This window comes from Melospiza georgiana, chromosome 5 (genome assembly GCF_028018845.1).
Source record: "Melospiza georgiana isolate bMelGeo1 chromosome 5, bMelGeo1.pri, whole genome shotgun sequence".
Classification (NCBI taxonomy): domain Eukaryota; kingdom Metazoa; phylum Chordata; class Aves; order Passeriformes; family Passerellidae; genus Melospiza; species Melospiza georgiana.
Window position 1 is genome coordinate 70701002 of NC_080434.1, and position 20212 is coordinate 70721213.

Sequence of the window (20212 nt, forward strand, 5' to 3'; positions counted from 1 at the left end):
TCTGCTGTGCTGCAGGGCTGTGGTCCCTGCCAGCCAGGCATGACAGGAACTCGCTGGAGGATCCTGCACAATTTCCATCCCCTGTTCTCCCTGTTTTCCCTGAGGTGGCTCTAACCAAACCCGAGTAGGTAGAGCTGATTCAGCCCAGGGAAATAACAGGGCACTCTTAGGAATTTTATGCTTCTCAGAATCCCTGTTATTTACAATATGTGTTTATATATGGGCTCTCAATAAAATTGATGAAAACAGATCATTCCAAACTATTCTAAAGCCTGAATAGATTTGGAATATGTTTAAGATCTGTATCTCCTCTGCACTGGAGGTAATGCAATAATCCTCCTAAGCCTTCCTAAACTTTGATTTTTGGCTGCTTTATTCCTCCTGCTGATAGTGCTTTTTGCAACTGGCATAGCTGCAAACAGGAAAACTGTTTAGTAATATCTTATTTCTATGTTTCATTATCTTATCAATGCACTCATACACAGAGAGGAACAAAAATATTTGAAATACAAAGTTACATTCTATGCTACAATGTGATCACAGAGCCATTTTTTCAAAGAACAGCAAGAACCTATATTTTTAATGCCTTTGGCATTTATTTCCCTTATGCTGTGTGGCACAAGTCTGATAAAACTTCATGGGATGCATTGCAGCTTAAAGATATTGCTGTGGGATTTTAGGCTCACTCAGAAACCCAAACAAATCCTCATACTTGGTTTATTTGCTCTGTATTGGCAACAATAATTAGCAGTAAATATTAATGTGAATGCAGAGTGTGTGAATCCATTAGACACAGCACCAGTGAAGCCTTTGTGCTGCCTGAAGCTCCAGAATGTGACAATTGTCACCAACAGACAGAGCCACAGGAAGGACACTCGTGGTATGGATGCGACTTGGATGGTTTCTGACAGATGAAGATAAATTGCTGATGATTATGTACCAGGTTTCACAGAAATCCCCTCAGGAGCACATGACCAGGCTGAAGCAGGAATAGGATACCTTAAATCATAGAATTGGTCAATATTTAAGTTGGAGTAACTACCTTTTTTTTTTTCTTCTTTTTTTAATCCCTGCCCCATTTTTTATTTCCTCCTTTTAAAATAGACCCAGAGATTACCTCTTCATTTAAAATTGAATGTCTTGGATGCAGAATTTGTTGCCTGGGAGTTTCTGACTGAGAGCTTGAGGGTGTAGTCTCAGTTATACAATTCTTTCTCAAATGCTGTCTCTTCTCCCTCTTCACACCCTCCACCCCTCCAAAACAAAACCACCACAGATGAAAAAACAACACATGATAGCCTCAATATAGACATTGTATGATCTGAAAGATATTATGGGAAATTGCTGCTTCTTTACTGATTAAAGTAAAAATGTTTTAAGCTCCTGGGAAATAAATAAGCAATGAATGTGGAAGCGCACCAACAATATGATATTATAGACTGTGTTCTCTTTCTAGCTCACCAATGAGAATAAAATTCTGATTATAGCTATGAATTCCATTTTCTTAGTACAAAGGGTCTGTTTTAATATCATTGCTGTTATCAGAAAAAAAAATTAAAAACTTAAATTTAACAGACCACAACACAGCCCAGTTCGTTTGTTCATTAGCACAAGTTCATTAGATGGAGCTCAGATTACTCTGCTTGCCTTCCCAGAGCATCAGCAGTGACACACAGGTTTAAAAAAGAGAAAATACCCAACAGATAAATAACAATGCAATGCAGATTTTCCCACCCAAACCAGGAATTGTTCCTGATGTCACCAAAGTGCTCCTGCCTTGCACCATTGGCCATTGGCAGCTGGGGCAGTGTGAGGTCAGGAGAGCTGTGCCAGCAGCTGCTGGGGCTGCTCTGCTCTCCTCATGGGATTGAAGGTGCCTGTTGATATCAGAGGGCTCAGAATTTATTTCCTGAGCATTGCCATCTTCACTGTCAGCTGTAAAACATGGCACTTTTACAGTCCAGAGCTGCAGGGTTGGGCAGGAGGGCACAGCATGGAATAACAGGGAGCTGTACAAGAGGCGTGGAGGTGATGCCAGGAGAAAGAAAGGGACTGAGGCTGTGGCAGGACAGCTGCTGCCTTTCCAAGGAAAACGGCATTTAAATATGTTGAAGATTGCAAGGCAGGATGTTTTCCATTGCCATCTGTATGGCAGATTACCTTTGTCAAGTGGGCAGTTTGCCTTATCTCTCTCTTTGAGTGACCACAATCACTCCTCCCTTGGGAGGGGACATCTGCTGATAACAGACTATTGAATGTCACTGCATGGCTGATAAGAACTACAGCATCCCATTGGGAGATGTGAGCCCAGAGGGAGGAGCCAAGCATTCCTACCCAGATATAATCCAGAGGTTTTGAGACACCAGCACGGCTTTCTCCACTGGATTCCCAGAGGAACAGCAGCTGCCTCTCCTTCCCCTGGATCTTCAGAGGAAGAATACATCCTTCTCTACAGGATCCCTGCTCCAGCAGAACCACCCCTGACACTGCAGGAGGGCTGCAGCCACATTTCCAATGGGACTGCGGCCAACACCCTAACCCACAGGGTGTCAGGTTGGGTTCTGACTCTGGTAGTGTTGTTCTGGTGTACTGCATTGTTTATTTTATCCCTTAATTTTTTTTCCTTTCCCTATTAAAGAACTGTTATTTCCTGCTCCCATATTTTTGCCTGAGAACTCCTTAATTTAAAATTTATAGCAATTCAGAGGAGTGGGGAGGGTTTACATTCTCCATTTCAGGGGAGGCTCCTGCCCTCCTTGGCAGACTCCTGTCTTTCCAAACCAAGACAAAATAGTAAGCAATAATTATTGCGAGTTCTCTTCCCTGGAAGACCCCACCTCTTTCCCTGCTTTTTCCAGGTGGGTTGGACTGGATGGTTTTTAACTCCTCTTCCATCCCAAACTATTCTGTGATTCTCCATAAAAAGTGCATAATCTGCAAGCACAAAGTGTTTGATCTCCTCAGAAAGTGCAGGCAAGATATTATTGCCATATAATTTGTGTTCTTTAGCTGGCAGAGTACTACTTCCAACAGTCTTGGAAGATTATAAGGACAATCTTTATTCCACACTAATGAAAGCTCTTTGTTGGTGCCTTTCCAGATTATTGTTTTTTCTTAACAGCAAAGGAAAATTTGCCTGGGGAGATAAGAATCAGTTAAGTGAGTACTTGGCTTCCAAAGTTAAAGAATATCTTAATCTCTGGGAGCACTTGATAGAAGCAGATCACTTGCACACCCTTTGTAGGGGGAGAAAGGGAAGTTTAGGCAAGTGGAAAATAATTGCCCAAGGCCACCCTGCAAAGCAAAAAGTAAAACCTGAGGCATTTGGGGGCTGACTAACCAGCAAGGTCACTGGCAAAGCAGCTGTTTTGTGAGGAGAGAATATTATCTGCACAGGGTGGGATTCTGGGAGTGACCCTGTGCAGGGCCAGGAGCTGGATTTTCACGATCCTTGATGGTTCTTTACAACTCAGAATTTTCTGTAATTCCATCTCCAGCAGCCTCATCCAATTGGCTTTGGTACAATACAGTTAATATTGGCGCTGTGATATGTCTGAACCCTTATTTGACCACAGGAACAGAATGAATGTGCAGGGATGGGGTAGAATTCAGTTTCCCTTGGTTTAGCCAGGAAAAGGACAGGAGAAAGTATTGCATCATGAGCACAACAACATTATGTGTGTGAAAGAAGGCTGCACATTCCTCACTTTCCATCCTCACCCCGCCATTCCATGGAACTTTGACACAAGGGATCTGCAGCTACCCAGGAAATTGCTACTCCCAGCATGGGCAGAGCAGGCAGCTTCTAGCAATTATTAATTATGTTAATGATGCCAAGGTGTGAGCTGGAAAAGGCATTTTCTAAATGAAAGTGGGCAAAGTTACACATCCATTTAATAGCTGTGGTGGCTGAGCACTTCTGTCACCATCGTATTTTCTGAAAAATCCCTTTGCCAGGATTTCTTCTCCTGGGAAGATGACAAGCCTCAGAGAAAAGAAAAAATAATATTATTTCATTTGCTTTTCCTTGTTTTGCTGCTTGGGAATGTGGTTGGAGATTGTTTATCCAACATGTGAATCGTTTTTACTTAATGACCAATCACAGCCAGCTGTGTTGGGACTCTAGACAGTCACAAGTTCTTCATTAGCATCTTGTTAAACCTTCTGTAAGTATCCTTTCTCTATTCTTTAGTATAGTTTAGTATACTATTCTTTAATATAATATCATATCATAAAATAATAAATTAGCCTTCTAAGGACATGGAGTCAGATTCATCAATTCCTCCTGGGAACCCAGCAAATACCACACGCCTCCCCAGCAGCATCCAGTCCCTCGCAGCTCTCCTGAGTGCCTTCCCTGTCCCCAGACTGAAATAGAAAACTCAAATTTATATTAATGTCACCTGCTCATCACTGCTGTAATGATTTTCAGGATTCTTTCACGAGCCAAATCTCTTGTGGGGACTGTGAGACTTTGTGTTCTCCATTCCTCCCTCTCTGTGTGTTTGGGGTGGGGAATTTGGTCCTCACTCATGAATGCCCAGGGCAGGCTCTCAGAAGCAGCAGAGCATCAAGATCTACTTGGACAATTTGAGACCAACTGACCCTGGATTTGAGACCAACTCTTTTCCCATATCTCATTTTAAGAAGTATTTCGAAAGTTTCTGATTCTTCCCTCCTCTATATTGGGATTATATTATGGGTTTTAAAATAAACCTTGGTAGCAAAATATTTACAAATCATTCTTAGAACGTCTGTAAGTATAAAACATATCTTTGGCTGTGTGTCATACAGGCTTATTGATTAAGAGTGTGTTCTCTTGAATCACCAAGGTCTGTGTGAAAATTGGCTGCTTTAGAATTGCCCTGCCTGGTAATTTTGATGTCCAACTTGCAATTTATTTCCTGTGTCCCGGTCCATTTTTTTTTTCAATTTCATTTTCCAATATTGTTTCTTCAAACAAGCATTAGACATAACACAACGGAAAAGATTAATACTGAACAACTGCAGTAATCTGGAATATGACCAGAGCCACTGAAATTTGCTCCAGGCTGAATTTTGAAGATTTTTGCCTCTGTTCAGATCTCTTACCATCACTGGTCCCTTTTCTTAGAGGATCCTTTGGATTATTTAGCATCATTTGAATAAAACTTGCAAAACTTTACTTTCAGGTTTCTTCCAATTCGTTAGCATCATTTGAACAAATCTTCCCTTTACTTCCAGGAAACACAGATCATTGGGATTCAATGCAGGCAGTAATTTAGATTTTGGTAAGGGTTAGTGGTGTATTTTCTAAAGATTTTGAACATACCAGCTGCCGCTAAAATCACCTGTTTCCATACAGTAGAACCTTAATTATTATTTTTACCCTTTATTTGAGAAAATGTGTGAGGTAATCAGTATTGAAATACTTTGAAATTTTAAAAAAAGTGTCCAAGGACTTGGGTGTGTTTGTGTGGGATTTCATACACAAACACACACCCTATTGAAGGATTTTAGGATTGTTTTAATCTCTTGCAGTAATAAAGTAGCTGCATTTTGTTTTCCCTCTCTTTGAAACTCATCCTTTCTCACTGCCACACACTTTATGGCTTGCACACAAATTGTGTTACCTTCTCTTCCCTTTTATATTTTTTTCTCCTTGTTCCAAAGTGTAAATTCTTTCATGCCACTCTACAGGGTTTTTCTCCCTTAATGATATGGAGGGAGATAACTCCTGGAGCTGACAGGGGTAAGAGTAGCAGGATAAGTAATACCTCAGCTGCAGAATGATATACTGCTAGTGGGAGTAAACTCCAGATTCATATCCCAAAACACTAGTTAGTCTATCAGCACTTCTGCCATTATCTCCTCAGCCACAAATCCAAAGTTTCAAGGTCAGCTGTAACTATATTGAAAATCTGGAGCTCTAAGAAAAGCCCAGTGAATTAACAGCCTTTTTCTGCCTGGATTTTGTTTCTGATCTGAGGCCACTCAGACGCCTCCATTTGGCTGGATCAGTGCAATAGGATAAGGGTAAATATAAAGCCTACAAAGATAATATCACATTTTTGGAGGGGAGAAGTAATTTTTGAAAAAAAATATCATGTATTTTAGACCAAAGTGCAAGGTCAGAAAGCATTTTGTGGTGAGGCTTCAGTAATTACCCATGTAAATAAACATACACCATTAATATTGGCACCATGATAACTGGTTCAGAACAAAGACTGATTGAATCAATTCATTTAAACCTGGATTTAATTGTTCCAAAGTCTTAAGAGAAAAGGATTAAGGGGAAAAAAAGGACATACTTAGGTTCAAAATTCTATGTTTAGGTATAAATAATCAACTCCAATTTGAAAGTTGGAGATGATTATTTATACCTAAACATAGAAGGAAGCAGGAAGTGTGATGAGAGATCAAGAAATGTTGGCTCTGAAGAAAACTGGAGAGATCTGGGTTATCTCTTGTAGAAAATAGGGGACATAATATGAAATGTAAGAGCTACTGCAGAAGGGGAAGAATAGGATAATGGATGGGAGGCTGGTGACAAACTCAAGGTTACAACTGATTTGTTGGCCAAACTTTCCTAGTGAGCTAGCATCCACACAATCTTGCAAACTCAGTGCTTTATTTACTGCATGGTGTAAACCTGTCTGAAGTAAATTTCCCACTGGTATCAAACTCTGAGTCTCTCAGCAACACAGATCATCCTTTGCTTTGTTCTTGTTTCCCAGCAATCTATTAGCATGAAGTTGGCACTAATGCCTTTCCCTACACATGAGATCAGGGTCTGTAAAACCATTGTATGAGTAAACTGTTCTTCCATTCACATCCATCAATAAATTTGGAGCTGTAGTGTACATGCTCAAAGCAGGCTTTAACCTTCATCTTAACTTTTTGAGTAGCTTTTTACATTAACATGCTATGGCTGTCTCATAGCCCCACATCACTATCTGAATTTAAGACTGAAAGTACATCCAGCTTCAGCAATTGCTTGTCACTCACCTGTTGAAATCTGCATTTATATTGCTAATTAATCTGAGTGATTTCCCTTTCCTAACACTCTGCCCACTACTGTACTGCCCTAACCTGAACTGGCAGAAACCACTTTTCATAATAGGTCAAGAGAACTCCTTTAAAAATCCTTTCAGCTAATGCAAGAAAGGTTTGTGGTTTTTTTTTCTTCTTTAATATTGCAATGCTTTCAGCACTTTCTCCTTTTTGTGTTTGCTCAACCTGGAACTTGGTTTTAGATGAAATGGAAGCATGCTGGGTGGATGCCTTTTTCCTTATGACCTGAAATTGGCTTTAAGCAGCCATTTAGGAGCATTTCTGATGAAACTTCAAAGACTGTGTGTGATTCTGTTCTCATGTCACTTCTCAGACCAGTTATTTGTACCAGGGTAGGGCATGAGCAGCCCTGGGAGAAAGACTGGGAGGTGCTGATGGGTGAGAGCTGGACATGACCCATCTCTGAAATCCTTCATGTCCTGGGCTGGTCCCGCAGCAGGAACAGGGGGATTCTGCCCCTCTGCTCAGGTGAGACCCCACCTGCAGGGCTGCTCCAGCCCTGGCACCCAGCACAGGAGGCACCTGGAGCTGCTGGAGCAAGTCCAAAGGTGTAGGGGTATAGAATATAAGAGAATATAAGAAAATAAAGATAGTGCAGAAAGTAATCTTACCCCTAAGGAGCTGCAGCTGGGCCAATTATCAAAGATTAGGAGCAGGCCTGACTTTAACAGGCCACAGCTGTAAGCAATGAGACGAAGATGTTATAAAAAAGTAGGATGGGTGGGTGAGGAGGAAGAGAGTCAGTGCTGTGAGGAGGTGACCGTGAGAAACACCAAGAAGGCATGGAACTCTTTGTGATAAGGAGACAATAGCATGGAACCCTTGCAAAAAGATGACAGTGCAAAGGAGGCATCAGGATGGTCAGAGGGATGGAGCAGCTCTGCTGGTGGGAAAGGCTGGGAGAGCTGGGATTGCTCAGCCTGGAGAAGAAAAGGCTCTGGGCTAGCCTCACTGCAGCTTTCCAATCCCTAAAGAGCTTAATAAAAATGGAGAGAGACACAAGGCATCTAGTGATTGGACAAGGGGAATGGATTCAAACTGAGAGGGGGTTTAGACTGGATATTAGGAAAAAATTGTTCCACGTGAGGATGGTGAGGCCCTGGCACAGGGTGCCCAGAGCAGCTGTGGCTGCCCCTGGATCCCTGCAGGTGCCCAAAGCCAGGTTGGATGGGGCTTGGAGCACCCTGGGACAGTGGAAGGTGTCCCTGCACATGGCAGGGAGTTGGAACTGGATGGGCTTTAAGGTCCCTTCCACCTAAACCATTCTGTGGTTGTACCTTCTGAACTTAATTAGAGCCTCAACAGTCACCCAGAAGCTTCTCTGACAGATTTTCCCACAGTGCCACTTTGTTTTAAGAGTCTGTATTGTTCCTTCTCATTTCTTATTTTTAGCTTTCTAGCACCACATATTGACACTATGGAACAGCTTGGTACCCCTCCAAAGACACAGTCATATTTAGCATTTATATGAAATGGGAGAATCTTTATCCCAGTCTTGAGCTCTCTATTTTAGATGAGCTTTGAGTGACTGAAACAATGCCTGGGAAAGGTGCAGGTTTGCTATTTGCTACAAGGCTGAGGCTGGAATCCTCCTGTGCTTGGACAATCTTTGCAGGCAGTAGAGTGGTCTTAGAGTTATGGATAAAGCTGGACATTTAGCACACATTACAGTGTCTGGGATTTTCTTTGAGCACTTGAAGATCAGAGACTAGAGAAAATAGTAATTTTAATTTTATTTCCACTTAATTCTAAATAGTGTATTTTGATAGCAGCTGACATATGGAAAGCTGGGGGGAAAAAAGTGCTTTGAAATGTAAGTAATGTTTGTCAGAAATAGAAGCCATGTAATGATATGACAATATCCCAAACAGTTTGTATGGTGCCTTAACCATATTATTTGTTTTGATTTGACTGTGATAGGAAACACCCATCCACAGACTCTGCCTGGCTTGTCAGTTATGTAAAATCACAAACCCTAAATCAAAGCCATCAGCTCCTTTCTTCTGCTAAATATCAGCACAACCAAACAGTACCACCTGCAGACACTGTCCTGTATCTCAGCCCACCTCCCCTGAGGCCAGGCAGCAGGGATGGTCCACAGAGTGAACTACAGGTCTAAATAGGCTGTTGACTATGTTTGTGGATCTAATTTGCACATATTTAATCCCACTTTTGGTTCACAATTTTTTTTATTGTCTACGTACTGCAATCATACAAAAATTGGGTTGTGAGGGCATATATAAGGTCTGTAGTGAAGACTCCTGAAAAAAAGGATTAACCTCAAAGTCAGAGCATATTATTCAGGATTTTGTCAGTTGAACATTGAAACTTTCCAAGGATGAAGGTTTAAACCTTTGAACCTCTGTTCTGGCACTTAACCAGTTAGTGGTGGCCTTAGCAGCATTAGGTTAACAGTTGAACTAAATGTTCATAAATGTCTTTTCCAACCTAAATGATTATCTGTTTCTAATACTACCTCCTCAGTTTTATTTTGTCTCGGTGTTTGCTAACACACAATCACTCCCTTCCTGCTCCTCTATTCTGAGGAAAGATAGGAAATTGGAAAAAACCAAGTTTCTATACCTGCAATTGCAACAAAAGACCCATGTTGGAGTCTTGGGGTCTAAGGAAAAAAAATGTTTGTGCTCACACATCCTGTTGGTGTTAGGCTGTTAGGGAATGCCATGCATACCAAGGCAAAGATAGAATTCAAATGTCCTGCACAGATAACTGCATGGCTCAAAAGCTGTCTGGAGGTGATGCCTGTGGAAAAGATTAGAAAAACACCTACGAAGAAAAAGTAGCAAATTTGGAATAGAATTCCTACTCAGAGTCATCATCTTCTGGTGAATCTGATCATGATTATCCCTGCTTCAGATCCAGGGCTCTACATCTGAGCTACAACAGAAGCTGCATTTACTTGGAGAGAGGGAGGTGTATTTTAAAAAAAAAAATCAAATGTGTTTTATATGGGATATATATTTGGAATGAATTTTCTGCAGAAGCTGAGACAGCAGCAGCTTTGCCTGATAGATCCTCCCAAGGGAGCTGTGGCTCAGAGCAGGATCACACTTGTGCTCCTCTTCACAATGGAGCAATCCTGGGAGCAGATAAAGTGCACAGAGTGAACACCTAGAAGAGAGGCTTAAGTTTGCCAGTGATAAAGAGCATTCATCCAAAGCTAGAGAGAGTTGTTTCTGCTTTATTTTGTTAAACTTCAGTCTGATCACCACTCGAGCTCAGCAGAGGTTTAAAAGCTCTGAGAGCACAAAACCAGCCATCCCATCATCCAGCTTATGTCAGCTTATTTTGATTCAATAGGAGCATTGCAGACAGACCTGCTCCTGCTCTAAGCTCTTTGTGGGTTCAGTTTAGTGCTCAGCCCTCCTTTACAATGCCCAGACTTAAGAACTAAAGGGAAGGGAAAAAAAAAAATAAAACTCAAAACCTTTTCACTTTCTCTGTGAATCCATATGGTTTCTGAGGAAAAAAGATGCAGTGTTCATGATGGTGCATTTGGATTCCTTAAGAAAAGCATCTCCCTCTTGGATTGATCCCATGGTGGAAATAAGGCACTGAACTTATTTTTAGATACAAAGCAAGTGGTTCACAGCCGCCTCGTTTAATGAGTTTCTGTGATATACTGCAGCAGGGGCAAAAATCTCAAGTGCAGGGCTGTAAATGAAGTCTCCTGGCTGAGGAAGTAATTCTGTCACTGCAGTGCCCATGTAGGTTAATTCCTAAACCCAAAGCACTGAGGTGTTTTCAGAAGTGGATGTCTGTAGGAGGGCAGGCTTTCAATAGCAACTCATGTACTCAAACCTGTAAGGAACTCCCTGTTCCCTTCCCAATTCACTATAAAAGATTTCCTAATTACTGTTAAACAATTAAACATTACCTGTCCCCTCTTTGCTACCCTCAGGACCTGGAGAACAGGGGTACATCCACACATCAACCTGAACCTGGGCCCTTAACCTGGTAAATAACTTCCTGTGAAACAAATTCTGAGCACAATTTGGGAATTGTGACATTGCTGAGATAATTCCCAGCAGTTTGCAATCAGCTACAGCCACACATCCTTCCCAGAGCCCTTAACTTTTGGGGCTGTAAATGCCAGCTATGATACTGGATTGAGCATGGAACTGTAACCTCAGTCTGTGTGGATGTGTCTGGGGCTCATGAGAGAGGCCTGTAATTATTTGTAGACATTTTTTGTCCAGGATTCAGACTGTAGCTGCTCTCTGCGCATTTCATCTTGCTGGATGTTTGTTGACTAAGCCTCTTAAAACATTTGAAACATCAGATGGATGGTTGTGAAGTCTAAAAATTTATGAATACCTGGTTGTTTGAAGCCACAGAATAATGAACAGAATTCTGAGAGAAGCAGAAGGTCAGAAAATGCTGGTATCTGATGTTTTATACATGCAAAACCATGGGCATAGCAGAATTAATTTCTTTGGGCAGCAAGGCAAGGAGCAAAGGAAAGAGCAGCTTAGATGGGAGAAGGATGAACTGTGAAATAAGCAAGCTTAAAAAAATAAAATAAATATTAATGGGAAAGATGTTACTTTTAACATTTTAAAAAAGAAAAAAAAAGATCTAATTTAATATGTTGTAGGGATGACTGTACTGCTACAGAACAAAACACCTTTCTGAGGAAAAGGTGACTCTTAAGGTCCAAATCCTCCAAAATAAATAATAATAATAAAAATAGCACATTTAACTTATTTATGCTGCAGAAGCTACATAAATAATGGTCAACAACACACTGCCTGCAGAATTTTAACTCTGTCCTCCTGCACACACATTAAAATGGAAACTTAACTGGCAATTCCTCTTGAGCCCAGGTTACAGGAGTATTTCTTTCTTATTTCATACAAAAGACGTAAGAGCTTTGTGTTCAGCAGGGAGCAGAGGATTACAGATGCAGCCTGTATAATGCTCTCCTCTATTTTGATCATACCTTAAATTCTGTAGGTGCTAAATGAAGGGATAAAAACAAAGGCTCTGTATGTCCCCAGCTGCTGGAATCCATGATCAATGGGTTCTCTCACATCATATTCAGCAGCACAATGTTAATCAAGGTCACTGTCTCTCTCTTTTATTTTTGCAGTGATTAAGGGTCATGTCAGAGAAGACATATTTCTTTGATTGTTTATGTTATTCACATCTGATAGGGCCTAAAATCACTCATTCCCAGCTAGATGTTCCTGCCTGAGGCAGTTTAAATGGATGCTGTGACTTCAGCAATGTTTTTAGTTCAACTTTTGCTGTATGCACACATTGTGTGGGATTTTCTGTGAGGCACACTGGAGTTTTAAGGATTATATGTTGCCAGTGGGCACATTTCCTTGATTTGTGTGTTTTGATCTTCCTTGTCTCCAACAGTCCAAAATCAGCTTGAGGGTGATAAACAGAATTTTCCAGGTGTCCTTTTCTTCACCTGGCCTTAAAGGAAAGTCTCTGCTCCACAGAATTTCTGAGAGGAGGGAAAAATTGTTGTTGTTAGTTGCATAAAAAGTTCATTATTCAAAATTCACAGCTAATTCACAGCAGCACACCAAAGCTAGTTGGCTATTTTAGCTACTGAGGAGGCTATAGAAAATCTTTTGGAGTCCTCCAAAAAATGAGAAATCTGTGTGAGTACAACAGAGAGGGCTGGAGGCAGGAGCACAGGAATGAGAGAAGCTGCAAGGGGAATTAGAGCAAGCTTCCTTCCACTGCCTGCGGCGACACGGAGAGAAGACAGAGGAGAGCCTTGGGGTTGCACAAGGAAAGGTCAAGAGGCAAAGGCCACAGGTTCCTGCAGTGGAAATTCACCCTGGAGTTTTGGGAATTCATTTTCCCTTCAGCACAGGAGCAGAGGCTCAGCAGGTAAGGAGCAGAATCACAGAACCTGCAGATTTTTCAGACTTCAGAACTGCCCAAGAAAGAGACAGGACTAAAGGAAATGGTTTCAGACTGGAAGATAATGGGTTTAAATGAGATATTAGGAAAAAATTCTTCCTAATGAAGGTGATGAGGCCCTGGCACTGGTTGCCCAGAGAAGCTGTGGCTGCCCCATCCCTGGAAATGTTCAAGGCCCAAGTTGGTGGGGCTTGGAGCAACCTGGGATAGTGGGAGATGTCTGTACCCATGGCAGGGGCTGGAATGAGATGATTTATCAGATCTCTTCCCACCCAAACTGTTCTGTGGTTCTGTGACTCTATGGAATCTGATTTATCTTGGAGGCTGCTCCTGCTTTGAGCAGAAGTTTGCAGAGCAGACCCCCAGAGGTTGCTTCTGGCTCTTGGGTTTCTGTGGTTGAAATATCTCCTGAGGTATCAAAAGTCTTTTTTCCCAGCCCTGTGACAGAAGAAGTCAGGATTCCTCAGCTCTGGTTTTCAAGGTTGTTTATTTTCTCTTATCCATCACATTCTTTCTCTGACCTGCTGAGATCTGTTTGACAGGTTGGTTTGAGGCATTCTGACCATCCTTGGGGTGCTGTTAGTTTTTTATACTAAGAGCCACATGTCCTTTATTTGCAATAATTTTCCAATACCTATCACCTATTTTAGGCAGCTTGTCTCTACTCTAAACCAATCCAAAAGTGCCACCATCACAGCAGAGGATGGAGAACAAGAAGAAGGACAGGACATGCCCAGATTCCTCCATCTTGCCTCCTGAACCCCAATTCTAAATCCCCAAAATTCTACTTTTTCACCCTGTGACAAATTAACTATCATTCTACTCAAACTCTTGTGGCCTGTAAATCTCCACACAAAGTTGGTAATTGTTTCCATGGGCTAAAATCAAAGGCACAGGTGTTTGTCACTCCATGCCAAGATCTCTTGAGCCCCCTGCCAGGGTCTGGAGTCCTCCAGGGCAGCCAGAGGAATGTGCTGGGTTCCAACATCTGCTCACAACTGTTGCCTGATTCTGTGATTCTGTTTGTGTGCAATCTCTCTCAGGGAAACGGAAATCCTGTCTGAAATAAGAGACGTTGGAGAAGCAGCAAATGCAATGGGTTTTAATTAAAAGGATGAGATCAAAGGGCTTGCATCAGCTCAGTTCAGAATAGTTACGTATGACACAGTTCAAAAGTCAAGACAACGAAAGTTGCAGGGATCTATAAACACCTTGGAAATCACCAGGAGCTTTCCAAAGAATATATCTTGTGTTAATAAACTGAGCATTTCTAATTAGTGTAAGTGACCACAAAACCCCAACCAAGGAGCACAAATTAGAGAAAGCACACAGCCTAATTTAATGACTCTAGAAGTTATTACCTGCCTACACGAAGCCTGACATGAGGAGAGTATTGAGTGAATTATGTGGATTGAATGAGAAATATGGTGGGTTTGTGCCAAGTGGAGGAATCAGAGGGGAGGAGGGGGGAGTAGCTCATTTACCCCGGATCAGAAATCCATATGCTTGTTAACCAGGCACTGGCTACATCCCAACATGAAAAATGAAGTTTACATTGTGTGTGTGAACCAGTAATTTGCATTGATTTGCACATGATTTGTGTCTAATTTGCTAATCGTTAAACTCCATGTGATATGTAAATAGGTAGAAAGTTAAAACCTCGGCTTTAAATTCATTCACTCTGACAATTTAATCTGGTTGGCAGGAGTTGCCTTCCCTCACACAGCCTGGGTACGCTGAAGGTCACACTCCATGAAAGAATTGCAAAAAGGCTTTTCTCCCATTGGTTCCTTCTGTTGTTCCTGTCCAAAGACAGGCAAACTTTTCCAGCAGTTATCTATTTTTTAGGATTTTTTGAGACGCTTAGATTATTCCACAGCCATTTATGTGACTTGTGGGCCACCTGTGTGTAAGGCTGACCACTACAGCTAATTGTGTCTTTGAGATCCCTGAAATATGAATGGGATGCAGAGCAGAAACTGTAGGAATGACAGAAGTAAAAATAGTAAAAAAGGCCCTGCAAGACTGATGTTAATGTGAGCAGGATGAGGATAAAAATCTAAAACCGGACCTTCTAATATTGCAGAAAAACACAAATTGGTTTATTCAAAATGTGTTTAAATGCAAAAGGACAATCACTGTACAGCACCATTAAACAAAAAAAGGTAGCCATTTGGTAGGGGTTTCTTTCTGATATAGAAATAAGAGGTGACTAAACTGGGATGTTTGATATTATCAGTATCTCAGCTATGTTGGGTGATTTCAGGTTCATGAGAAATGTTGATATCAAAAGTGGAACAAAAAAAGTATGAACAGGTTTCAAAGATCAAATGGGGTTTGACCTTCAGTTGAAGAAAGGCTTGCCAGCAATGTATGCAGTGTTAATACATTTAGTTGGCTTTAGGAATATATTAAAGTTTCCTGATGTCCTAGGAGACAAAAATGGTAATTAAATGAAGTTGTTTCATGTGTGGGTTATTTGGTATTTTTTCTTTAAAAAAAATAAATTCGATCACAAATATTTTAATAACACAAAAAATCATGAAGTGCAACTCAGTGAATGGAGCCCTGGATTATGAAATAAAATAATAGTTTTATTCACACTTGTTTGTTATGAGTCTATAACTCCTCAAACTGAACAATAGGAGTAATTTGGTATGACAGAGGAGGGAGAAGAGGTTTCAAAGTGGACTCTGCAGAGCTAATGAACACCAGCCAATTGATAATTGATCAATGGACCTAATCCTGCAGCAGTGAAGCCATTGGAAATATTTGTCTTCACTGGGTGCAAAACCAGACCTTTGAGGGTGAGGTCAGTTTGAATTCTGCCAGCAATGCCTTGGCTGTCCTTCCGTCCCACTGCCTTGAGCCCTGCAGCCTCTGCATATTGGACTATCCATTGATTTAACACTATTTTGATGGTTTTACAATGCAAATGCTGACCTTGATAGGGGAAGGTTTTCACTTTCTGACTTTTTGTGCTGCATTTACCAGCATAGCAATTAATGCCTACTTAGTGGAATCCAAAATTAGTCACTCCTGAAAGTAATTATGTGCTAATTATGCAATTATTTTATTTTATATAGGCAGCAAAAAATTTCAAAGTACTTCAATTATAGTTTCTTCAAAAAATCAAGTCAACTACTACTTGACTTAAATAGTAATTTATAAAATAATTTGTCACTTGACATTTTAAGATTTATGAGATTTTACAGCATTTTTATTGTGTCTAACATTTTTATTGTTATCTAACAAAACCATTTTTCTTTATGTGCCTTTTCCCCCCCCTAGTATTAGATATTTGATGTGGCTTCACCTTACCAGTCTGTCTGAAATTAGCAGATTATATATTTATATAAATTACTTATTATCAGATTAGTATGTTTACCTTACTCCTAGCAGTTTTGATGGAGTTGGAAATGAACAAATTTGAAGAAGTGGGGGGCAGAATAATTTTATGTGTAAGTGAGGCTGATCAGACCAAGTGCTTTATGTACCTGATGCTTCATTTCCTCTTTATGCTTTTTGAATCTGCTGACTGTTGTTGCTCCATTTGTCAGAAGTGGCAAATGGAGAGAGATAAAGGTCAAAATTTTTTGTGAGAATTCTGAACAGGCAAACAACCCAAACCAGTGCTTCCAACCAAAGCAAACCGAATAAGCTCAACCTGATTTGGTTGGGCAGCCAGTGTTTCCAGCAGCCCATCCTGACTGATGTATGGGCAGCTTTAAACCAGGCTCAGCTCCCCAGGGAATGGTCCAGATCCGTGACAAGGCAGCTGCAGCACCACAGTGGCTTTCCCTGTACTGCATATTGCAAGAAGGAAAAGATTTTGGGAACATGATAAGGGAAAGCAGTAGGAGATGTAGCAGTAGGACTCCAATACAGAGGAACACAGGATTTTCTAGTTCAGCTCCTTATGAATTACTTTAATTCTCCTTTAAAAGATGCTTTATCTCCATAAAAATATTGTTCCAGACAGTATCTGCTGTGCTCAGAGGGAAACTCTCATTTGTGTGAAGGAAACAAATAGCATCAATCAGATCACACTTATGACCCTTTCTGCATAATAATATAATAATAGGGGTTGAATTTGGAGTTACTCAGGCTGCACTGGTAGAGTTCAAGTGAATTTCAGTCTTATTATTGTAAACAATATGGAAAGACATTCACAGAAAAATTACAAAATAATGTTATGCTGTTTGATAGCTGGGAATTTATTGGCAGGGAGGGGTGAATTATAAACCCAGATTTTAAGTGCTTGTTGACTCTAGCACTGAGTGAGTCATTGTTGATATTAAATGAATTTTTATCAGTATCAAAAATCAAGCAATATTAAGTTGTTCATGTTTACTAAAAAGGATTTTGCTGTAGATCCTGTATAGAAAAGCCCATCTTTACAAGAAAGCTGCCCTCTCTCTCCCCAAAGTAAGATTTTTGATCATCCTCTTGAAATATTGCCAATTGCTTGCATCTATTTTCTCTGGATACGGTCACTTTTTGAAAGTTTTATGCCATTCTTGTCAGTAAAAGTACAGCTGGGGAGAAGAGTGAGATGTTCTGGAGCCCTTGGTCCCACCCAGCAGCTGTCAGTGCAGACAGTGCTCCCTGAGGGGCTGTCCCCTGTGACCCTGCACTGCTTCTGCTCTCCCCTGATGGAGGTTGTGGTGGGGCAGTGGGGATATCTGTGTGTGTCTCATCCGAGCTTTAAATTGAAACAGGCTGTAGGGATTGAATCTTTATCAGCTGCTGCAGGAAGTTGTATTGAAGGGAGCCTGCTGATACTGAAATATGAAGATATTTAGAATTTATGTCCTCCTTCAATGCCTTCTGTGATCAGCTCCCTCATTCTGTTTTTGCCTCCCTGACTCGTGCTGCTGTCATTGACTGGCAGGCAGAGACCACAGCATTGCCAATTTACATTTGCAATCAATAGAGCGCTTTGGTTTTCAATTAAGTTATTAACGTGCTTTTGATAAACAACAAAGTTAACTTTCAGCTGGCATTTATGGCTATGCACTGAAGCAGAAACACTTAGAATCTGATCACACACAGCTCTTCCTAGATGCATCTGTTGTATACACCTCTCCTTTCCATTCTCCTCCTTGAACACCATTCAGGGCTCCTCCCCTTCTGACAAACTCTAAAATGTTTTGCTTTCTGACATCAGTAATAATATGCACACTATTTTAATTGAAAGCTAGTTAGCCAAAAAAGCAAGGAGCTTGGACACACCCAAACAGAAGGATGGGATGCAATTTCCTTATTGTGTATTGTCTGGAAACTTTGTAATTTTAATGTTTGCCTTTCAAAGTCTGTTTTGGTGATTACCAACCAGATTTCAGCAGCAGGTTAATCTGGCCTGTCCTTCAGAAACTACACCATTGTCTTGGTTTGGAAAGACAGGTGTATGCTAAGGAAGGCAGGAGCCTCCCCTGAAATGGAGAATGTAAACCCCGTCCCTGTGAATTGCTATAAAATTAAAATTAAGGGGCTCTCAGGCAAAAATATGGGAGCAGGAAATAACAGTTCTTGATTAGGGAAGAAAATAAAGAGATGAAATAAACAATGCAGTAAACTAAAACAAGACTGACAGAGTCAGAACACAACCTGACACCCTGTGGGTCAGGCTGTTGGCAGCAGTCCCATTGGAATTGTGGCTCAGCCCTCCTGCAGTGCCAGCTGTGGTTCTGTTGGAGCAGGGATCCTGGAGAAAGGTGCAGTCTCTTCCTCTGAAGATCCAGGGGAAGAAGAGGCAGCTGCTGTTCCTCTGGGGAATCCAGTGGAGAAGCTGTGCTGGTGTCTCAGAACCTCTGGATTATATCTGGGTAGGGATGTATGTTGGAAATATTAAACCATTTTCAATACTAAATAGACTTTAATGAAGAACAAAATAGAATATCCATCCTGTTAATTCCTTCTGGTATTATTTTTCCCTCTATAATTTTTTTGAGTACTGAGTAGACCAGGATTTGAATTGTGTCACAGTGAAAATAAGTTACTATGCTGTTCACTGAAATAGATTTGTTTAATTTGCTGAGATTAATCATTCAGATGTGAAATCAAACATTCCACCTGCAGTTCTTGTTAAGGTATTTGGCTTTTCTCTACTGTTAAACTTTTTGGTCTTGCATCTTATAATAATAGTAATTAAAAGTTTAAAGAAGTGCATTCCTAGATGCAAATTGATTCTGTTAACATACAGCAAAGGAGAGGGGAAAATGGCAGTTGTGATACAGATCATTTTGTATTTGGAAATTATGGGCTGATTTACATAGAAGGAGTTTATGACAGGTCCTAAGCCTTGGCCAGCTGAGTGGGAAGGATGCACACTATCGCTATTGACATTTGGGAGTCAGGGATGGCTTTATGGAGTAATTAAATTGGTCAAAGGTCTCTGAAGATATTGGCAATAACCTCATGTTTGCTGAATGTTCATTTCCCGGCTGCATGATCATCTTTCATCTCAGAAATGAATTGTCTTTTTTTTCATAGAAAAACAAAGACATATTTAAATGTGTTAGTGAAAATAAGCTCCTTTTTGTACAAAACTAGATTTTCTCCCCATGATCAGATGATATCTGAACTTTTATTTTTTTCCCACTGTATTTTAAATTAAAATATCGAGATCTAAAATTTGTTGTGCTACAGGGGTTGTACCTGAAGTGAAAGAGGAGACAGGGTCTTGTCCTTAGAAATTGTTCTCTCCTCAGAGCTAGAAAGACCCCATGCTTTCATGATTGATGAAAATCTTTAAGATATATATCTGTTCTGCTGAGCAACTTCTGATTTCTTTAGCTTGGTCTCTTAATCTGTTTTTTACTGGATATTGATTTCAGTTCACTTCTTTTCTGGGAGTACTGTACCAAAGATTATTTTTCAATAGACTTCAAGCATGAGTGGCTTAGTAAAAGTCTCTCATCTTATTAGAGGTTTATATTCTTACAGCAAGTTCTGTTTCTCTTGTAACACAGAGGCTGTTACTGCAGACAGAGAAATCTGTAAAGCCTCTCTTAACTCTTTAGGTAACTGCTTGCAATGACATTGAAATCTCCACATTATTTCAATAAGAAATGCAGATATTATCTTCATGCTCATATTTTGCTTCAAATTTTGTATCAAGTTTCATTAAGATGATTTCTTTCAGGAAAAAAAAATGCAATTCTTGTTTGCAATCTGCTGGGAAAGGCTTGCCTTTTTCCACAATAATATGGAGTGGTGGACAGTGGAAAATTAATTAGGAGCATTCAAT